The sequence below is a fragment of the Lithobates pipiens genome, unplaced genomic scaffold (genome assembly GCF_037356315.1).
Source record: "Lithobates pipiens isolate NorthernLeopardFrog02 unplaced genomic scaffold, aLitPip1_a1.2 Scaffold_1, whole genome shotgun sequence".
Lineage (NCBI taxonomy): Eukaryota > Metazoa > Chordata > Amphibia > Anura > Ranidae > Lithobates > Lithobates pipiens.
Window position 1 is genome coordinate 135,660,738 of NW_027507685.1, and position 23,285 is coordinate 135,684,022.

Genomic DNA, 23,285 nt, shown 5'->3' on the forward strand with positions numbered 1-23,285 from the left:
GGGAAGCCCTCAGAGGTTTGTTAGAGAACCATAGTGAACAAACAGCATCATGAAGGCCAGGAAACACACCAGACAGGTCAGAGATAAAGTTTTGAAGAAGTTTAAAGCAGCGTTAGGTTATAAAAAAAAAAATCTCAAGCTTTGAACATGTCACGGAGAACTGTTCAATCCATCATCCCAAAATGGAAAGAGTATGGCACAACTCCAAACCTACCAAGACATGGCCGTCCACCTAAACTGACAGGCCGGCAAGGAGAGCATTATTCAGAGAAGCGGCCAAGAGACCCATGGTAACCATGGAGGAGCTGCAGAGATCCACAGCTCAGGTGGGAGAATCTGTCCACAGGACAATTATTAGTCATGTACTCCACAAATCTGGCCTTTATGGAATAGTGGCAAGAAGAAAGCCATTGTTGAAAGAAAGCCATAAGAAGTCCCATTTGCAGTTTGCAAGAAGTCATGTGGGGGGCACAGCAAACATGTGGAAGAAGGTGCTCTGGTCAGATGAGACCAACATTTAACTTTTTGGTCTGAAAGCAAAATGCTATGTGTGGTGGAAAACTAACACTGCACATCTCCCTGAACATACCATCCCCACCCTGAAACATTGTGGTGGCAGCATCATGTTGTGGGGATGCTTTTCTTCAGCAGGGACATGGAAGCTGGTCAGAGTTGATGGGAAGATGAATGGAGCCAAATACAGGGCAAATTTAGAAGAAAACCTGTAATGCCCCGTACACACGATCGGATTTCCCAACAACAAAACCATGGATTTTTTTCCAAAGGATGTTGGCTCAAACTTGTCTTGCATACATACGGTCACACAAATGTTTTTGGAAATTCCGAATGTCAAGAACGCGGTGATGTACAACACGTACGACGGACTATAAAAAGGAAGTTCAATAGCCAGTGCGCCACCCTTTGGGCTCCTTCTGCTAAGCTCATGTTTATATTGTGTTAGAAGTTTGGTGAGAGACGATTTGCGCTTTTCAGCCTTGTGCATTTCAGTTCACTTCTGCTTGTCAGTTTGTGCATGTAGGTTCGTATCTGTTCTTTAGTGCGTGTTGCCAGTTCGTTATGGTCTTTCAGAGCTTTCTATTTAATAGTTCGCTTCTGTTTTTCTGTGCGTTCTTGTCCGTTCGTTTCTGATTTTCAGTGCATTCTGTTAGTTCGTTCTGACCAGCTGACTGTTTTCAAGCCTTGTTGCGGGTACGTTCTCATTGTAGAGTTCGTTCTGTGCTTGGGCTTGGTGTTGGAGTTCTTGCTTTGACCAGTCCAGTCCATGAACAGGGTGAGGAGGAGTTCATGGATGAAGAATTGGTTGCTCCAGCATGACCAATTCTCTCACATGCCTTTGTTGCGGGAGATCCAGGAGAATAATCCTGATGATTTCAGGAGTTGTCTCTGGATGATGGACCCTTTTTTTCATCATCTGTTGGCTTTGCTGTGCCCTTATATTATGAACCAGGACACTTGCATGCGGAAAGCCATCACTCCCGAGCAGAGGCTCGTTGCCACCATGCGGTACTTGGCGACAGGGAGAAGTCTCCAGGATATCAAGTGTATGACTGGAATATCCCCCTAGGCTCTGGGAATCATTATACCAGAGACCTGTTCTGCCATAATTCAGGTCCTGCAGAAGGACTATATTAAAGGATCACCAAAGCTAAAAAAAAAATTTTTAAATAACAAACATGTTACACTTACCTCCATTGTGCAGTTCGTTTTGCACAGAGTGGCCTCGAACCTGGTCTTCTGGGGTGCCTCTGCGGCTGTCTCGGCTCCCCCCGCAAGGACTGAGCACCTTCATGTGAGCTCCCTCGCATGGTGTGGAGTGCTTGCGGGCACGCTACCATGATACAGCCGGCGCCCATATCTGCTCACTGTATCACTCGGCCCCGCCCCCCGGCATGCCGCATCATTGGATGTGATTGACAGCAGCGTGAGCCAATGGCTGCGCTGCTATCAATCCATCCCCTGTAACCAATCAACTGCCAGGCTGAGCGGCGAAGAGGATGTCGGGGGCGAGCACGGGACTTTCGAGGGATCAGGTAAGTAAAACGGGGGGCTGGGGAGCCGGTATTGTCGGATGTTTTTTCATCTTAATGCATAGAATGCATTAAGGTGAAAAAAACTTTTACCTTTACAACCCCTTTAAGGTTAAGTTTTATCCTTTAACATCACATTCTATGCATTAAATGTTTGCTAATGTACTGTATTTATTTAATCATTCCTTAATTACCATGATTGTAATATGCTGTGAATGTCCTCTTTGTCCTCATGAATGCTGGAAGCTTTTAATGCTCCTTTTTTTCCTTCATTAATATTTGCTTTCACTAACCTTCCTAGCATGCTATGCTGGGTCCATACACACCTAGCATAGTCACTTAATGTATTTTGTCACCTTCATTGTAGTGCTTACCCAAAACACCCCCTTAAATGTGTACAAATGTTTTATTGTTGTCCTTAAATTCAGGCAGAGTGCAAGAGGCTTTTTTTGGGGTCCCAAACTCAGTTGGAACCCTCCCTCCCCCCAACCGCAAAGTCAGCCGATACCAATCCTCTATCTGCTGACTTTGCCAAACCCATACACATTATACCTACCTCTTTTGTGTTCAGATTTATGGATGAATTTGCCAAAGCATGTAGTGCAAGGCCATGCCTGAATACATTCAAATGATACTGTTTAAAGTTTTGTTCTCCTATTATCTTGATAGGTAATTGCAGAATGTAAAAATGTGCTTCAATTTGTACAGTATGTATTCATAATGTTGTATTATGATACTTCTTACCTGTCTAGTGGGCTATCAATAGTGTAAGTAAGGAGGGCTGGCCATTCCTGATGAGGACCCTCGCCCTGGACCAGAGGGTTTGTAATTACCGGATGGCCAAAGCCAGAAGAGTGGTGGAAAATGCCTTTGGAATAATGGCCAGCTGGTTCCACCTATTTCTCACAGCTATCAACATGGTGAAAAAATAAAATCAATCACATCATTCTTGCATGCTGCATATTACATAACTTTTTGTGAAAAAATGCATCAAACTGTGGCCACAGTTGGGACTGAGACCCGCTCATTACCGGATCAAAGAACTCTGACGGCTCTTGAAACTGGCCATCCTGGCTTGCCCCCCCAAAGCACCCACAAAGTTCGCCAAAAGTATCTAGAGTACTTTGCGGGTAGGGGGTCCATTGATATGCCAGAGAATCTATAAACATGTTTAAAATAATTTTTATTTTTTTTAGAAACTGAACTCATATTTCATTTGATTTACTGCTTGCGTTTCTTATCTGTCTCCTAGGTTCTCCAATGGCCTTTTATTTTTGTCCGTTTTCTTCAATAGTGCAAATGTAACTTATTTGATACATGAGGTGGCAATCTCTTCTTCAGCTATTATGTTGTGAGTCTTCTACACACACACTTTGTTTTTGTTGTTAATGTATGTAATGCATTCATGATCAAAATGATCAAAATAATCATAATCATAATAATCTTTTCAACTCCATGAATTCATTGCTTGTAGTCCCTAAAATGGCATGATTGGGGCAAATTTTAGAGCACTGTGGGGGTTATTTTCTAAAGGTAAATCCACTTTGCACTGCAAGTGCACTTGAAAGTGCACTTGTAGTGCAAAGTGGATTTGCCTTTAGTAGATAACCCCCATTGTCACTGTAACTACACCAACTTACTCCAAAAACTGGTATTGAGCATCGAAAGAAGAAGCCACACATTGTGGAGTATAAAACATTTTACTCAAAGAACATTTACATGTGCATTATAAAAGGGCTTTTTAATAAGCCAACATTGGTTTTGTAACATTTATGTTTGACAGTAGATAGATATAGCCTTTTTTTGGCTAAACAGGCATTTTTAAAACCATAACATACACAACTCAGGAACTTACAAATTTCAACTTTGATAAAGTGAAGGCAATATGTAACATTAGTATGTCAAAACTATGTTAATTTTGCCTTCATCAGATAGGGTGATCTAACCCCTGTAAAAGCCAAATTTTGAAGATGCACACAAATTTGGAGTCAAAATGTGGATTTTCCTCCTGATCCCATGCCTAATGTCAACATGTCCTAACTCCCATCATGGGGGATCAATGGACGTGTTTTGGGGATGCAACCTCTTCCTCTCATCTACTTTAGTTGCGAGGAAGGGGTTGCACCCACAAAACGCGTATATTGATATCCAGTAATGGCAGATAGCACATGTTCACACACTGTGTGCATTTTCAAAATTTGGCTTTCAAATTACTGAAATTAAAAATATTTATGGTTTAGAGCCCTATGGCCAATAAGGATATATATGACATACAGGGTTAACATAAAACTAACCACATGAAATGGACCTGAAAGTGTGCCTTGGTCTAATGTACGGTATACCAAAATAAGGGGGCATACCCTAGATAAGAAATGAGGAATAAAATGAAATAAATATGAAATGAGATGAAATGAGTAATCTGTGAGGAGTATGAATGCTTTGAGAAATGCCCTGAAAAGGGGATGGGAGGCTCCCGAACCTATAGAAGCACTACTTTGCAGAAAACAAGCTATTTCAGCAGTTTGGGACTCTTTCAAAATATGCGCGCGCATGACCCTCGCCTCCCACATAAATGCAATTAAGACGAAATCCGCAGATGTCTTTGATAGGGCGGTAGCGCAACTAACCTCCACAGAATGGGAATACGCCACTATCCCTACCCCAGAGATAGCAGCCTGACTCAAAATGCAATCCAGAGTAGCAACCCAACTTCAGTTTGCAAAGGCCAGGCAAAAGCTGTTTTTCGCAAAGAAAATTTTTTGGAGCATGGGGAAAAGGCGGGTTAGCTGTTTGCCTATCTGGTCCACAGTGAAGATAGACCCCCAGTGGTCAGCACCCTATACAGACCGGGAGAACAACAGATCATGGATCTGCGTAGTGTAACAGCTAGATTTAGAGACTTCTTTGCAGATCTATACAAAACAATGACAACAGCCCCAATTGACCAGAGAACAGCCTTCCTTCATAGTATCACCCTCCCCCAACTGACGACTGACCAGATTGACCTTCTTAAGGCACCCCTCACCACGGACGAAATAGCCTCAGCTATGGCCAGTTTTGCCAGATCCAAATCCCCTGGCTCAGACGGCCTCCCAATCGAGTTTTACTCCCAGTTCAGTGAATTTCTTACTCCAAAGCTACTCATGCTATATAACTACCTCTTCTAAACCTTTTCCTTACCACCGTCCATGAGAGAGGCAGTGATAGTGCTCATTCCCAAACAGGGGAAAGATCCAGGATATCCGGAATCATATCGCCCCATATCCCTACTCCAAGTAGACATTAAAATCCTTGCTAAGGTACTATCACTGAGATTGAACAAAATTATCCTTTCTCTAATACATGTCGACCAGGCGGGATTCCTGCCGGGTCGTAATACATCCTTCAACCTACACAAATTGTTTATTAATCTGCAAGCCGCACATGTGGAGGCAGGATCTCGGGTAGTAGTAACCTTAGACACTGCAAAAGCCTTTGACTCCGTGGAATGGGGGTACCTGTGGAAATATCTGGAGGGGTATGGCTTTGGCCCTAGATGTATTAAATGGGTGCAACTATTGTACCAGTCACCCACAGCAGAGGGTGCCCCCTTTCGCCATTGCTATACGCCGTGGCAGCTGAGCTGTTAGCCATATCCATCCGGGTAATCCAGAAATAAAGGGACTATGCTCCGGTAATCTGATTGAGAAAATCAGTATTTCAGTATGATACCTTGTTGTACTTGTCCGACCCGGGACCTTCCTTGCGTGTGGCACTACACACAATTGAACAATTCTGGACCTTCTATGGTTTAAAAATGCATTGGGAGAAATCACAGATATTACCAATAGACGGTTTCCCATCAACCGAGTCACAAGCCAGGTTACCGCTCCAAAGGGTTAGTACCATTAAATACCTTGGGGTACAGGTGTCCAGAATGTCGCTAGACTATATACATCTAAATATTGAACCCCTTATATCCTATGTGAAAACTAAGCTCAGGACTTGGGCTCACCTGCCACTGGGGGTATGGGGGCGAATAAATTTAATCAAGATGATCCTACTTCCCAAAATGTTATATGTTATATGGCACTCCCCAACATACCTACCTTTGAAATATTTCAAGACCCTAGAAGCCCTCCTTAAGCCTTTTGTATGGGGTCCTAACAGGCACAAACTGGCATGGCAGGTGCTTAAAAACCCTACTGACCTGGGAGGTATGGCATTTCCTGATTTCAACCTGTACTATATTGCGTCCCAATTATATCACATTGACAAGACAGACAGAGAGAGGTTCCTCCAGCTAATGTGCCCCAAGTGGGCCACATGCACGAAAGACTCACTATATGCGATAATAGACCCGGAAATGCTGGTTTGCGGAGTGGTAAGAAGGCCCTATTCCGTCAATACAGCTAAGCTGGAGATTCCTCAATAAAACGATTTCACCCCATTATGGCACAAAAAGACCCTACTTGAATTCTGGCAAATTCTGGATGTGGATTGTTGGTCCATTCACGGAATCTTCTACCTACATCATTTAATTACGAATGGGACCCTAAAAAATGCCGCTGCATCTGTCACTACCTGGGGTGACAGGGAAGACACGGTGGGAATGAATAATGATATACGGTTCCAGTTGGAAAGGAACTCCTCCCACATGGAGAAGTCCGCTACTGCTGCGGTGTAGAGACTGAGGACTTAATCGGGATCTTGCGTATGGGAAAGGTACATTAGTAGACGGGACACAAAGGAGCGACCCTGTGGGATGATGCGCATGGCAAAATTTAGCATGCCAAGAAGGGATTGCAGTTGTTTCTTGGTGCACCCTCTGGTGCGGGTGAAGTCTCGGAGGACCGCCCTAATGCGTGTCAGTTTGTCTGGGGGGGGCTGGCCTGCATGGCGCAGGTGTCCAGATTGATACCAAGAAACATGATTGTCTGTGCTGGACCATCTACTTTGTGTTCAGAGATGGGAACATTGAGATTTTTAAACACAATTCTTAGCTTGTCGAGGTCCCCTGGGGATGAGCCGGGTGGCTCTATTAGTAAGAAGTCGTCTAGATAATGGATGGCCTCTTGACATTGGGCTTTATGTAAGAGGATCCATGTGAGCGATTGCGCAAACATGTCAAATAGCCAGGGGCTACTCTTTGACCCAAAGGTCAATTTGGTAGCAAAGTAATATGCCTCCCTCCACTTGATGCCATGCCAGCACCAAAGGGATGAGTAGATAGATAGGAGTTTAAAGGCGTCCGAAATATCGGCTTTGGAGAGCCAGGTACCTGTGCCTGTTTTGAGTATAGCCTGGATCCCCATATCCACATAGGGAGAAAATTCTTCGGAGGGGATAAGGGAATTAAGACTGGGCATGGAGGAAGAATGAGGCGCTGACAAATCGTACACAAGCCATTGTTTATTAGAGAACTTGCCCTTGACAAGCCCAATAGGGCTGACTGTCCATGTGTTGAAGGGGGGCTGAGTGAAAGGGCCTATCATGAAGTCCCGGTCTATCTCGATCTGTAGGAGCTGGTCTATGGCTTGCTCATTGGTGGCTGCTGAACGTAGGTTCCTGCACTCATGGGTAGTGTGAGGCAGAGAAATGAGGCCAGTGTTGAAGCCTTCCGTGAAACCTTGGATAAGATAGGTGGCCAGGGAGGGAGTGGGGTGTGCGGAAAGGTAGAAGCCGAGCCATGTGACATTGACCCGGCTTAGTCATGCCTTTTTCAGCTGCTTGACCTTGCAGTGGATCCTAGGATGTGCCCCCTGGCATAGGGTGCAGATGTGAAGCAGGCGACACTGGTTGAAGTTACAGGAACCATAATTAAAATGATTGCAGATGGCTGCTTCTCCCGCGGCCCGGACTGGGCATCCGAGTTTGTCCATCAGGGGCATAAGTGCAGGGGCTTACTGGCCCTGAACAGCTCCGGAGGTAGAGGGATTTTCAAAGGGGCGACTGGTTGTCGCGCTGGCGCACCAAGTGGCGGTGTGGGTAGCCGATTGGCAGATTGTGCACAATGGTGAGCGTAGTCCAGCAAAGTGGTGACAGAAGAGCTCAGTGTCCATGACACTCCATTTTGTTGCCGTTTGAAACTGTAGGAACCTGGCTGCTGCTTTGGCGGAGAAGGAGCGATGGTAGTCGTAAAAACCAAACTCTCCATACTTGTAGCCCAGGTCTACCACAGTATGGAGGTATAGTTCCAGCTCTTCCCTTCTGCTGGCAGAGGCTGATCATATAACATCCCTCATCCTACTGAACGCCAATGTGAATTCCGGTACTGACAATTTCCTATTGAGCCTGGGATCTTAGGCCTTAAAGTGGAGGGCCACCCTGAGAAAAAAAAGACATTAAAAATTAGAAAAAAAATCAGAAAAAAAAAGATTTTTTTTTTTTAACTTACCAGAAATGCCTGTTGCTAGGAATATCATCCTAATCTGCCTCTTCCTCCTCCGTGGAGTTCTTCTGTCTTCTCTCATCCGTGCGACGTCTTCTGGGTAATGGGTCGCGCTGTGTTCTGAGAAATGTGTGTCCCAGAATACAGCGCGCCCCATTCACAAAGCGCTGCGCGACTCACGCATGCGCAGTAGGAAACGGGCAGTGAAGCCACAAGGCTCCACTGCCTGTTTCCCTTAGCCAAAATGGCGGCGCCGGGACCCCGAGACCGAGGGACGGGTCAGCCTCGGGTGGCCGACATCACGGGTGCCCTGGACAGGTAAGTGCGCTTATTAAAAGTCAGCAGCTACAGTGTTTGCAGCTGCTGACTTTTACTTTTTTTTTTAAACCGGCCCTCCTCTTTAAAGACTACTGATATGTCTCCCCAAGTGTAGGCTTTGTTCTCCGCCAAATCATGCATGGAGATGAGCAAAGAGGCAAGGTTGATGTCCCTGCCTTCCAGGATGTACTTCCTGATGTTGGTCGGAACCAAATGGGATGGGTACCTGCAGAAGGGGTTGTTATAGCCTGGACTACGGTAGGGTCAGTGACAGCAATGGCCGGACGAGTCTCCAGGAGTGCCACTCTGTTCTGAACCTCTGAAACTGAAGCGGTCAAAGATGACACTAAGGTGTGCAACTGAGATATAGCCGATGCGATGGAATCAAGGGAGGCCTGCTGGGTGCTGGGTCCTGCTGTGTCTGTTGGAGGAAAGAGAAGCTTGAAGAGCTTAGCTTTCCTAGTTGTAGCGGGAAAGGGCACCCCTCTATGGCTCAGCTCTGCGGTCAATTTTGGGATGGTCCATCCCCTGAGCGACTGTCCACTGCCACTCTCTGAGACCAGAGAGGGTGACAGAGGGGCTGTGAGATCTTCACTGCCGGTCTGGGACATGGTTCTAGTAGTCACTTTATGATCAATTCACAGTTTTTTGGCTTTGCACTCAATTGAAGCAGTTGTGTTTCCGTGGAGGTTTTCAATTGACTCTGTAGTGCATTTACTTTTTTTTTTTGCATTTTCTCTGCACTTTATCAAAAGAGTAATTTTTTAAGAGACTGTTTTTAGCTACTTACCTTTGTTCACTTGATTTTCATTTATTTGGATTCTATCACCTCTGTGGTGTGTTTATTTTATTTAATGTAGCACTTTGCACTTTTTGATATTATTCAGTAGACATTTATATATATATATATTTTTATATTACACTATTGATTTATGTAACTAGGCATTATACTTATCACCCTCGGAGGGTTATTTAATATAGGGGCAGCGCAATACCAACATATCTTAAGTCTAGCACCCTAGGTGCGGTGACTTGTCCTCAGGGTTGAGTCTTGACTGATTGGAACCTAGTGAGAGTGACATGAATTACAAGTCTCGCTTGTGCTCCTCAGGGCCGCTGATAGAAATCATGGGGCCCCGTACAGCCTAATGATGGGGCCCCCTTCAGCTCCACCCCTGGTCCCTCCTTCAGCCCCACCTCAGACTCCACCCCTGGCCCCTCCCCAGACCCCGCTGCCAAAGCCATATTGTGCTGCAGACAGTGCCACCCATTCTGTAATGTGCTGCAGACAGTGCCACCCATGACAGTAATGCCATAACGCATGTGCTGCCTGCCAAAAGTGTCACCCATGCCGCCAATGCCATATTGTACTACAGACAGTGCCACCCATGCTGGCAATAATGCCATTGGCGGCATGGGAGGCACTGTCTCTGCAGGCAGCACATGTGTTATGGCATTAGCGTCATGGGTGGCACTGTCTGCAGCACATTATGGCATTGGCGCCATGGGTGGCACTGTCTGCAAGCAGCACATGCTTTATGGCCCATAATGCATGTACTACCTGCAGACAGTGCCACCCATGCCGCCAATGCCATAATGAAAAGATGCTGCTGCAGTAGTAATGGATCTTTAATCCTCCCCCCCAAGCAAGCACATACTTGTGTTAGCCCCAGGAGTCACTTCCTCCCTGAGGAGGATTTTTTTTTTTTTTTTACATTAATTAGTTCTCTGTTCAGGTTGCACAACAGGGTCAGTTGTACTGGCCTATCAACGGCCCTGGTGCTCCTTAACCATATACGTACTTAAGTGGTGTGTATATTTACTCTCATTTTTTTTTTTACTTGGGGGGGCACCGTCCAAGCTGGTGCAGGGTGGACCTACTAAACTCGACTGACCTGAAGAAAGATAAGAGGTGAAAACTCATGAGGGACTTGTCTTGACAAAATGACTAGAATGGTGACTTTAACAGGCGGCAGTGAGTCTGAAATTAAATGAATGAAATGTTTGCCTTGAATGAAAATAAAATATCTGCCATGACAGAGGCACGACTCAGTCGTGTCGCAGTTGTGACCGACAGCGAACCTGAAATGAGGCAATCGGTAAAATGAGGCCAGAAAGCTGGGGCACACCGGGACGCAAGTGGATTCGAATCTGTGCGCGGTACGTGACAGTAAAATGATTTGTTCGGCCATGACAGAGGCACGAATTGCCATGCCACTGTTTGAAAGTGACCACGAATCGAACTCTGGAGCATGTACTGAAATGTGGCGTAGATGTGACTGGATTCGTGTTGAAGTGTGATACGTGACAAAGAAATGATGTGCCATGACAAAGACAAGAATCAGTGACCGAACCTATGACTGACAAGTGAATCCGTCTCTGGAGCATGTACTGAAAAGAGGCCAAACATCTGGGCACACCGGAGCGAATTGTTGCATCTATAAAGGCGTCTGGATTCGTATCGGAGCGTAATAAGTGACAAGAAATGATATGCCATGACAAAGACAAGAATCAATGACCGAACCCATGACTGACAAATTAATCCGTCTCTGGAGCATGGAGCATGTACTGAAATGAGGCCGAGATCAACTGGGGCACACCGAAACGAATCGGTGCATCAAAGATGTGACTGGATTCGAATCAGGGCGTGGTATGTGAAAGAAATGAATGAAATGATTCGAAATGGTTTGAAATGTTTAGAAATGCTTTGAAATGGTTATAACGATTGAAACAATTTAAATGATTTGCAATTATTGAAATGTTTACGAAATGAATGCCTGATGTGGCATGAAGCGTGACCTGGACGGAGACCAAGGTGGCAGCATAAACTCTTAGCTCCTGCGACCCGGAGACCAAACCGAGCTTTCAGAGGAGCATACACATCAATTCGGGTATGAGCCAATACACCCAAAGCTGCTCTGCATCCCGCGCAGCCATGGACTCAGGTACGCAGCTGGGAAAACATATCCCGGACATATTCCGGTCTGAGCGTTTGTCCGTGCACGCACAGTCACAGGCTCAACGGGCGATATGACCCTCAGCGTGGGACATGTGCTACCACCGAGCCTGCTCGACTTAGACAAGGTGGCTCTGGACATTAAAAGCACAGTGACGGCCACGATTGCGGATTTAAAAATGGACATCCAGGCAGTAGCCCACCGCATTGACAACGTGAAACAAACCACCCAGACCCATGAGGCCGTCATCCGCTAGGTGCAAACCGCTTATGATATACAGCTCTCCCAACTGTTTGATTTACACAGACATGTAGAGGACCTTGATAATCGAGGCAGGAGACATAATATTAGGGTGCAGGGGTCCCTGAAATTATGGATCCAGGATCATTGCAACAGACCATCTGCTAAATTTTTAATGAGCTAATCGACCGTGTCGCTGACCCCCCTATTGAAATGGAGAGGGCCCACCGTGCCTTACAGCCCCAACCCCGGGAAAATGAACCGCTCAGGGACATCATTTGTTGTGTGGTTAACTTCCCCCTTAAAGAGGAGTTTCTTCGTAAAGCAAGGGAAAGGGGCAGGATAATGTATAATGGCACCAAAGTGAAGCTGTTTCAGGACTTATCCCAAATTACGCTTCAAAACAGAAGGGCCTTGCTCCCCCTGCTGGATACTCTGCGCGCCCAAAACATCCAGTACCGTTGGAAGTTTCCCTTTGGGCTGGTGGAGTCCGCTAGAGTGCGCTCCGCTTTCCTGCGCACACTGGAGGACCTGCAAGGCTTCTGTGAGCAACTTGACCTTCCTCACATTGAGCTTCCGGACTGGTACGCACTCTACTTTCCTGCGGAACCCTGGCTTCCAGTCTCCCTCAACCCATCTCCAAAGGCTCAGCGTCAGAGATCACGCAGACCAGACCAGGTGCCTCCAAATGCCCGATCGTCACGCTGAGAACTCTAAGGCAGCCCAGGATCGCCACCCTCACCATCAGAGATCGCCTGGAGGCCTAACGCCACGAGTCCTGCCTCAGTCACTACTCCACTTTCAACTGCTTCTTGTCCCTTCCCCTTGGTGAACCTCCTTCCGCTTCTTCCCTTTCCCTGCTCTGTGACCTTTTCCCCCGAGATGCTGCGAATATAAGACACTGCTGGGCTGCTGAACCTACAGTACTCTCCTGGAATATGCTCAGCGTCTTCTGTCACTTTGAGTCTGCAATATATCTTTAGGCAATGGGCCACAACCATAGGAGCGAGGTGGCCAGATAGGCTTGATCTTGAAGGCTCCACTGGGTCAGCCCAAGGATGACTCAACCTAATACTTCCATGCTTGCCTCTTATGACCTGTCTCCTGGGCCTTCTGACCTCCTTTTAATTCTCTTCTGCATCGTGCCTTGCTCACTACTTGCCGACCAGGGATGAGCTTGGTGTTCGAGTCAAATGCATGTTCAACTCGAACACCGGCTGTTCGCCCATTTGGTGAATTCCGAAAGTTATGGGCCGTTCTCGCCAAATTCGTGTGGCGCTCACGGCCCACAATGCACTGCGCCATCACTGTGATCCCGCATGCTTGGCCAATCACAGCGCTGGCAGCGAGGAGAGCCCTAATTGGCCACAGGCAGGGTGCCTATGGCCAATTATAGCTCAGTGGGTTTAGTACACGCCCCACACTATATAAGGCCGCCAGTGCGGCGGCCTTGTGTAGAGTGTTCCAGCGTGCAGGGAGATAAGGATAGGCAGGGACAGTGTGTTCTTTTCTTGTGAATCTGCAGGAGTTAAAGTGGGTGTTGTGTGCCTCTAGCACAGTATATGCCTGTAGCTACCCTTTATTGCTGGAGTTCTCTAATACAGGCATCTGCAGGAGTTAAAGTGGGTGTTGTGTGCCTCCAGTACAGTATACGCCTGTAGCTACCCTTTATTGCTGGTGTTCTCTAATACAGGCATCTGCAGGAGTTAAAGTGAGTGTTGTGTGCCTCCAGCACAGTATACACCTGTAGCTACCCTTTCTTGCTGGTGTTCTGTAATACAGGCATCTGCAGGAGTTAAAGTGGGTGTTGCGTGCCTCCAGCACAGTATACACCTGTAGCTACCCTTCATTGCTAGTGTTCTCTAATACAGGCATCTGCAGGAGTTAAAGTGGGTGCTCTGTGCCTCCAGCACAGTATACACCTGAAGATACCCCTTATTGCTGGTGTTCTGTAATACAGGCATCTGCAGCAGTTAAATTGGGTGTTGTGTGCCTCCTGCACAATATACACCTGAAGCTACCCTTTATTACTGGTGTTCTGTAATACAGGCATCTGCAGCATTTACAGTGGGTTTTGTGTGCCTCCTGCACAGTATACACCTGAATCTACCCCTTATTGCTGGTGTTGTTCTGTTTCTGTAACACAGGCAGGCAGCTGCAGTAATTACAGTCAGTGTACTGTGTCCTCTGCTCAGTGTGCACCTAAAGCTACCCAATTGCTGGTTTTCCCATCTCCCTGCAGGCCATGACCTGCGTAGCCCAACAGTCCCCCACTCAATAATGTCCCATACCAGCCCTTTTATATCTATAATAATGAGACCACACCTTCTCTTTGGAGTAAAATGGCCACAACAGCCTTTTATTAAACATAACCAAAATATTTTACTCCCTCCAAAATATGTATATAAATATATAAATATATAAATATATATCTACAACTGTAAACAAAACATTTTGAACAACTTTATCAACTCCAGTCTGGTGATCTCTGACGGTGACCCACTTTAAATCCAAAACACCAACCTCACTGCTTTACCTTTTTACCATACCAGGCCTCACGCTGTGACCGCTCAGAGACAACCAATTCCTGCAGTGAAAAACCTCCCAGTATTCCGTCCACCGTTCGGGAATACACCTGAGGGGCCCATAATACCAATGAGCCCCCCACCCTTTTATATCACCTCTGTTTACCGCCACCGTCAAAGACCACCAGAAATCTCACGCCACAGCCTGAAAAGGGTGACCACCTTACCCTTGAGGGCAACCCCACACCCTCAAAGCTTGTTGGATCCCCTCCTGCAAACCCAAAGACCATAGGTCAATCCCGACATCCGTGAGATGAACCCCATTCCTCCTCAGGTACAGACCCACATTGGACTCCAGCTCCCTGTGTCTGATCACCAGCCCTCCATTCTGAATCACGAATCTCCCCACCACCTTATTCACCCGGATCCTCGTCTTCTGAATGCTGGCCACTGACCTCGCCCATCTCCACTGCGTCCGGGTGACAATATCCGACCACAGCAGGATTCGTACTGGGAAACCTAGCATGCACCTTAAGAAAATCCGCCTTAATGTCATTCAGCAAATCCCTGACTTTCCGGGCTCCCAGGTCATTCCCCCCAGCATGTAGAACCAACACATCCACCACCCTCTCCCACTGCATTCCTGGCATCCCCAACCAGCGCAATTCCGCTTCGGCCCTGGAAATCCCCAGTTGCCTCCCCGCAGGTCTCATGTCTCCTCTCCTGGCCCCCCAACAAACGTAGGAGTGGCCCACGATCCAAACAAGGCGCGGTGAACCTCCATCTGAAACGAGAAACCAAAACCTGCTGATCCCCGACAAACAATAACCCCAAAGAAAAAACACCAACCACTGCCCTTACCACCCCACGGAGATCCCAACCCTACCCCCGTGGAAAAAACTCCATTAGTCCAGTAACTGTCCCCGTTTTGCATTCCGTTTTAACATCCAACCAGGAATTCAACTAAGGGCAATCCCACTCCCGGGACCGCCCAACCGCCAACTGAGGTCAAACGTACGACCGAAACCTACGCGACTCCCAACGACCGATCCTGCGCACCGCCGCCTCATCCAACCCGCACCGGGCCGCTTCCGTGGCCGCCCCGATGCGGAAGGAGTGTGAAGCATATTCCGACCCCACCAAACCACTAAGCTTCAAGCATCGCCGGAAAACCGTCACGAACTGAAATCTGGACAGGAAAGACCCGTCCGCGTGGACAAGGAATGGACCCGGACTCCCCTGCCTAACCTCCCGGTAACTCCGAACCGATTCTACCGGGCAAACCTGCGACCCTGCCAAACTGAACAAGCAAATTTCCACACCCCTACCCCGTTGGTCCGTCTTCGAACGCCGAAGAGTTATATCCACCTCTGACCCTGTCACCCGCACATCCTGATCCCACAGCCCCCCTGGAACTTTCCGGGACGGGCTGACCAACTCCCCAATCCGAAAAGCCCCGTAAAAAGCCAACGAAAAGGCCGCCGTGAATAACCGAACCTCGACCGGAGATATGCAAACCGAGCCCAATTTACCACAAATGGCCACCAAGACCCCAAACGTCACCGGACGTCTCGTGTCCCCCCTCTTCGACTGCTTCCGAAAACCCTTCAGCAACTGACGTATCCAAAAACCCTTCGACCAATCCTCCGACCCCAACAACTTAAAAAGGAATGACAAGCCCGCCATTTTCCGATCGATCGCTGCCGCCGAGCGCCCGCTCTCCACGTTCCGGACCACGAAATAAAGCGCCAGTAGGCGCCAGTCCCGGCCCCCCCAGCTCCATCCACCTCTCGCACCAACTCCTGCCATTCCCGCCATACCTTAACGTATGCCGTCCAGGTAGCCCTACTTACAGACCTGCGTATCCAACCCGCGGCGACTCCAAGGGCAGCGCCCAAATCCACCCCGGGCACGGAATCCCGACTGCAGCCGCGCCAGGTGCCAGTTCCCAGAACTTGTCCCACTGGAAACGAGACAGGGAGTCAGCCAAGGAATTCTCCACCCCAGGTATGTGAACAGCATACAGAAACACATTCAAACGCAGGCACCGAAGGACCAATTGGCGCAACAGTCTGATGACCGGAGGGGATGATGCAGACATGCGATTCACCACCTGCACCACACCCATGTTGTCACAGTTGATGCGCAGCTTCAAATTCCTGCAACTCTCCCCCCACAGCTCCAACGCCAACACAATCGGAAAGAGTTGCCCAGGAAACCCGCTTCCTTCCACGAACGTGGCCAAGGTTCCGCACTCCACCTGCCCTGAAAAAACGCACCATAGCCCGTAGACCCGGCTGCGTCGGTGACCAATTCGACATCGAAGTTGCTCACCGGCCCAGACATCCAAACCGCCCTGCCGTTATAGGAGGACAAGAAATCATGCCACACCCCCAAGTCGTCCCGGTGTTCCTCCGTCAACCGAATGAAGTGCGTAGGCGCCCGCACCCCCGCCGTCGCCGCCGACAGCCGTCGGCAGAACACCCGGCCCATCGGAATGATGCGGCACGCAAAGTTCAGTTTTCCCAGCAAGGACTGCAAGGTCGCCAGCTGAACCTTCCGACGGCCCTGAATCTCCCGAATCGCCCGCTGCAAATCTGCCAACTTGTCGTCCGGCAACCTGCACTCCATAGCCGCCGAATCTATCACGATACCCAAGAAACTCAACACCCCCACTGGGCCCTCCGTCTTTTCGGCCGCCAATGGCACCCCAAAAACGCCTGCGATGTGCTGCAACGTGGACAAGAGAATCGCACACACAGCGGAGGCCTGGGGGCCGATGCAGAGAAAATCGTCCAAGTAGTGAATGATTGACTCAATGCCAGAAACATCCCGCACCACCCACTCCAGGAACGAGCTAAACTGCTCGAAAACGGAGCACGAAACAGAGCAGCCCATAGGCAAACACTTGTCCACGTAGAACTGCTCCCACCAGTGACAACCCAACAAGCGAAAACTGTCCGGGTGCACCGGCAGCAACCGGAAAGCCGACTCGATGTCCGCCTTGGCCATGAGCGCTCCCCGGCCGTAACGCCGCACCCACCGGACAGTCGCGTCGAATGACGTATATGACACCGCGCAGACCTCCGGGTCTATGAAGTCATTGACCGAACCCCCCTTCGGAAACGACAAGTGGTGTATAAGCCGAAATTTGCGCGGCTCCTTCTTGGGGACAACCCCCAAAGGAGACACCACCAGCGTGTCCCACGGCTTACCCGCAAACGGCCCCCCCATCCGACCCAGGGCCACTTCCTTCCCCCCCTTTTAAAGCAGCGAGACAAGGCGTGAGCCCCCCCGCATCCGGAACACTCGTGCTTGAACCGGCACGCACTTCCAAACTTGCAGGCGCCCTCGTTAAAAGACCAGCACACAGTCCTGAGGAGGGTGTACCCCGGGCCCCCCCCTGAAAAAACGGAGGCGGGGCCCGGGCGGAGGACATCAGCCTCATCCAGAGGCTGATGTTCTTGTGATCCCACCGCAACTCCTCACGCACCGCTTTCCGCTGCCGGAACTGCTCGTCGTACCGGAGCCATGCCACCCCCCCGTACACCCGGTGCGCCTCCCCAATGGCGTCCATATAGCAAAGCAACGCCGAGCAGTGTTCGGGGTTCTTTTCGCCGATGACGCTTGCCAAAATCGTGAACGCCTGCAACCAATTCCCAAACGTCCGCGGTATCAGCCTATAACGCCTCTTCTCCTCATCGTCTTTTTTTGTGTCATTGGGCCTGACCCGATCCAAATTGAATTTTTCCAACGGGAGCAGCGAGAATATCTCCACATACTCACCTTTAGCAATTTTGTCCCGTACCTCCGGCTTCAGGTGCGCCCCGAGCGGTCCCTCGAAGCAGACGTACACCTCACAACGCGCCGCATCCCCAATCCGAACCACATCAGTCCGGCTGGGCAGCGCGGCCGCCTCCTCCCCACCGGGCCCCCCGCTCACTACCGGCACCGCCGTTGCGGACGCCGTGGGTTCCCCACCCGGACCCCCGCCGCCCCAGCGACCGTACCAGCCCCCCAAGGCGCCGTCAGGGCAGGAGATCCCCCATCCCCCCCAAACCTGTCCACCAATGCCCGCAACCCCTCCAACAGACCCTGCATGGGCGGCGCGGGCCCCGGGTCCACCCGACCCGACCCCGCCACCGTCACCCCACCCAGTGGCACCTCCGACGCCGCTGAACCAGCCGCCCCCTGCACCACCCCCAGCAACCCCTGCAAAACATCAGAAAAAACAGTAGGTACTGACTTACCGGGCCGACCAGGAACAAGTCCCACAGCCGCGTTGCCGCTCTCCACCGCCGGAGCCACCACTTCGTCTTCAGCGGACAGTTCTCCCTCCGACCGGTCTTCCTCTTCTCTCTCCGCAGGAGCCAGAAGCCCCCTGGGGGCGACCCGCTCCCAGAGGCCGCAGCAAACAGGTGGCTGGGAAGATCCGTCCCCACAGGGGCCTTGCTCCCAGACTGGTAGCGAACCAGACCTGGGGCGCCCCCCCGCACCACCCCTGGGCGTCAGTCCTCCATCTTGTCCCTCAAGCAAGCCTGCATCCGCCCGGCGCCCCCCACCCACCGCCTGTGCCCTCCTGGAGGCCGAATCCGGTCGTTTTTTAGTCCCCTCCGCACCGCTGGCTGTCCCCCTGCTCGTGCGGGGCCCCCCGCAGGGGTCCCCCACGCGAACGGTTGCCGGGCTGGACGGCGGGGAGCCGGCGCCATCGCGGCCCCGCCTCCCGGGGTAGGCCGGCGGCGTGCCGACCGCCCCAGGCCCCGAGTGTCCTGCTGTCTCCGTTTGGCGGGGGGGACCGACCTGTCCTCCCCCAGGCTCTGCCGATCACGAGGTGGCCGAGGGGCGGGGCCCGGCGAGAAGCGCGCCGGAGGCCGAGACCTCCGGGCCCGCAGCACCGGCTCCCCGCTACTCGTTCCTGCATCCGTCTCACCCATCCAGCGCTCCACCTGTTCGGTTAGCCACGCCGAACCCCGCACCTCCGCCTGAGCCCGCAGCCGCTCCAACACGTGTTCGATCGCCGCCATCTTGACTAAGAGGAGCAGCGCAGAAAAGCTGCCTCCTCTGATATCTTCCCCTCGAGACTGGTCCCGTTCCGGCTCCGCCCCCTTTAAATATGGCTCCTCCCCCTTGCACAGTTCTCCTCCTCCACCTATCCTGTTCCTGTGTTTGGGTGTCTCTAGGCACCCGGTCATGCCCGCCCCTCCATTACCCCTCCCCTTCAGTTCGTATCATTCCAGGGCTCCCTTTACTATGTCTGGAAGGCCAACAAGGAGAGGCAGACAGTCACGAGCCAAAAAAGAGGGCAAGCAGGCTCTGTGTCTAGAGACAACAGTGCTGGTCGTGGACATGGTGCATCGTCATCGGAAATGTGGCCATGGGACACATTTGTCCTTATTTTCGGCAGCTGGATGCGTTGAGCAGCATCCTGCCGAAGACTTGGTAGAGTGGATGACCAAGCCCTCCTCATCCTCCTCACCCTCTCTCACCCAGGCTCAGGGTATTAACAAAGCAGCTTCCAACGCGTCCTCTTCCCTTGTCTCAATGTCATCAGTCATTCCTTCCCTAGACCCACCATGTCCTCCTGAGGAGTCCCCCGAACTGTTTGAGCACAGTGTTGGGTACATGCTCCAGGAGGATGCCCAGCGTTTTGAAGGCTCTGATGATGATATCCAGCTAGAGGAAGGCAGTAGCATGAGCGCAGAGAGAGGGGATGCTCAAGAAGGACAGCAATCTGGCAGTCATGTTCCACCAGCTGCAGCATACTGCCAGGTTTGCTCCACTGATGAAGAGGGAGGGGATGATGAGGTCCCTGACTCCACGCGGATGCCTGATAGGAGAGAGCAGGAGGAGGCACATCTCCAATGAGGCAGGATGCCCTCCGGGGGCCAGCTTAGAGGCAGCACACCAACTGAATCACACCGCAGAGCTCCGCCTGTGCAGGGCGCTGCCTCTGAGGGTTATTCCAAAAGTTCTTCATGTGGGCTTTTTTTGAGACGAGTGCATCAGCTTGCACCGCTGCTATTTGCAACATATGTCTCAAGCGTACATCAAAACATCAGCCGCTTGGGCACCACATGCTTGAAAAGACATATGTTGACCTGCCATGCAGCTCTTTGGCAAGTGTACCTTAAAGACCCACACCAAAGAACAAAGCTGACCTCTCCTTGCTCCTCATCAACTGGGATCTCCAACCCCACTTGAGTTTCAGTCCTCTCTGAAACCTGCACTAAGAGGAAAGAAGGTGTAGAATTAGGTGTGTCACAGCCAAGTACTTGCAGGCACTCTGCTAGCAGTACACCGACATCCGATTGTAGCAGGCAAATTCCCCTGCCCCAGCTGCTGGACCGTCGAAAGAAGTTCACTCCCAGCCTTCCACATGCACAGCGGTTGAATGCTAGCTTGACTAAATTGCTGCCTTTTCAGTTGGTAGACTCAGCCCCCTTCCAAACGCCACTTTTTCTCATGGAAGGCGATTCCCGGCTCTCTACCGGCATGTGGAAGGCAATGTGCATGCCTCGCTGGACAGGGCAGTCAGCGGTAAGGTGCATATTACCGCTGACTCATGGTCCAGCCAGCATGGACAGGGACGTTACCTATCTTTCACGGCCCATCACTCTTTTGGCAGCTGGGAAGGATGCAGGATAAGGTGCAGTAGTGTTGGAGGTTGTACCATGCCTCCAAAATGCTACTACTGGTTGTGACACACCTCTCTCCTCCACCCCTCCTCTTCTTTTTCCTCCATGGCCTCTTCCAGTGCTTTGTCCTCGGAACCAGCGGTGCTCCATAGGTGATCAAGGGGCTACGCAAGTACGCAGGCAAAAAGACACCTCGCCAGCTTAAGCCAGGAATGGTGGTTTGCGACAATGGCACCAACCTCCTCTCCGCCCTCCAACAGGGACAACTGACCCATGTGCCCTGCGTGGCTCATGACTTGATTATCATGTGGCTATTAAGGCCCGCCCATTGCTGTGCTCGGCCGTGCTGTGTTTACCGCGTTCCCGTGGATACAGCAAGGGCGGAAGTGATACACTGAGTCCTTCTCTCTTGCGATTGGCTCTGCCTTACTCATGTGACTGTATTACGATCATGTGACCGGAACATGTGACTTGAGTTTCCTTCCTTCTCTCTTGTGATTGGCTCTGCCTTACTCATGTGACTGTATTCCGATCATGTGACCAGAACATGTGGTTTGAGTTTGTTTGTTTGGCTTTTCTACATGTGCTGACACTGACGAGTATAACATTACAACATTACCTTTGAGCAAGATGAATTTTAAGCTGAATTGATGACTTTTGATATTAGTAAGTGTGATTTATATGTTTTAAATCATGTGAATGATTATATATCTTGATTATTTTTGACTTGATGGGGACGATAGAAAGTGTTTTGAATATCTGTCTCCTCATTGGCTACAGGCTTTTAATCATGATTCATTCAGCTGGGGATAATTAGTGGGTGATTATAAATTTGAAAATGGTTGCAAGGGCCTCTTTATCCGCTGATGAAGTCCCGTTTAGGACGATACGCGAGGACCCTGGAATGTCACTGCAACCACCTTACTGCATTGTTTAAGTGAACTTCATTCATCCATGCTTATAATCCAGCACTAGTTGTAGTGCTCTGTATGTGAGTACCTGTCTTTTGGCAATAAAATTTGTTTTTTTTATCTATACGGTCTGCACTATATATATTTTCCTATTTTATAATGTCCATATGGGGAGTTTGAGCCATCATTGATGACAACACTGTGATATCCAAGGAGCTGAGTTACATCTTTTTGATCCACCTGAATCCTGGTATATGACCACTGGAAGTGGTGAATGCTCCATTTGACCTATCTGTTCAGTCAGGGGTCAATTCTTTAAGGTGAGCGGTTTGGCTGTCTGGTGGTGGGAACACTTGTTTTCTGGGGATTAAGGATATCAGTTTGCATTCTATCCACTGAGAAGAATGAAGGATTGTCGATCAGTACCATCATAGACTGTTCATTCACTTTGTATCATTTTCCTTTTTATGTTGTTGTTTATCTCGAGAGACTTTATATAGTACTAATAGGGGGGTTTGTTTCAGCGCTGCACTGCTCTGTTTATGATGTTTCTTTGAGGTTTTTGTTATATTTACCTTTAGTGTTCAGCTGCTCCGTTAGTTATACTTTAAACAGAATGTTTTTGTTTTGCGCTGACTGATTTTGCATTCAATACTGCGTGGCTCATGTCCTTAACCTGGTGGTGCAGCCGTTCTTGGGCAGGCACCGGGGCTTACCGGATGTCCTGAGGCAGGCCAGGAAAGTCTGTGTGCATTTCTGCCGATCATTTAATGCCAGTGCTCGGCTGGCTGAGCTCCAAAAGGAGTTGAACCTGCCCAAGAACCGCCTTATATGTGGCATGCCCACCAGGTGGAACTCAACGTTGGCCATGCTACAGCGGCTGAGGGCCATCAATGAGTACCTGTGTGACTACGGCACCAGGACAGGGTCAGGGGAGCTCTTTTTTTTTTTTACCATGCCAGTGGGGCATGATCAGGGATGCATGCACTGTCCTGTCACCATTTGAGGAGGCCACGAGGAGGGTGACAGTGCATGCATCAGTGACACTGTACCTCATGTCCACCTGTTGCAGCATACGCTGCGTGGAATAATGGACAGGGCACTTGAGGCAGAACAGAGGTAGGAAGAGGAGGACTTCCTTGCCTCTCAAGGCCTCCTTTATCCAGACAGTGTTCCTGCTGTCCCACCCATCACACAGGAAGAGGAGGCACTCAGCAACAGCAGCAGCAGTCTTTTAGGGATGATTTACAGTCCCAAGAAACCTGTGGACTTGTACGTGGC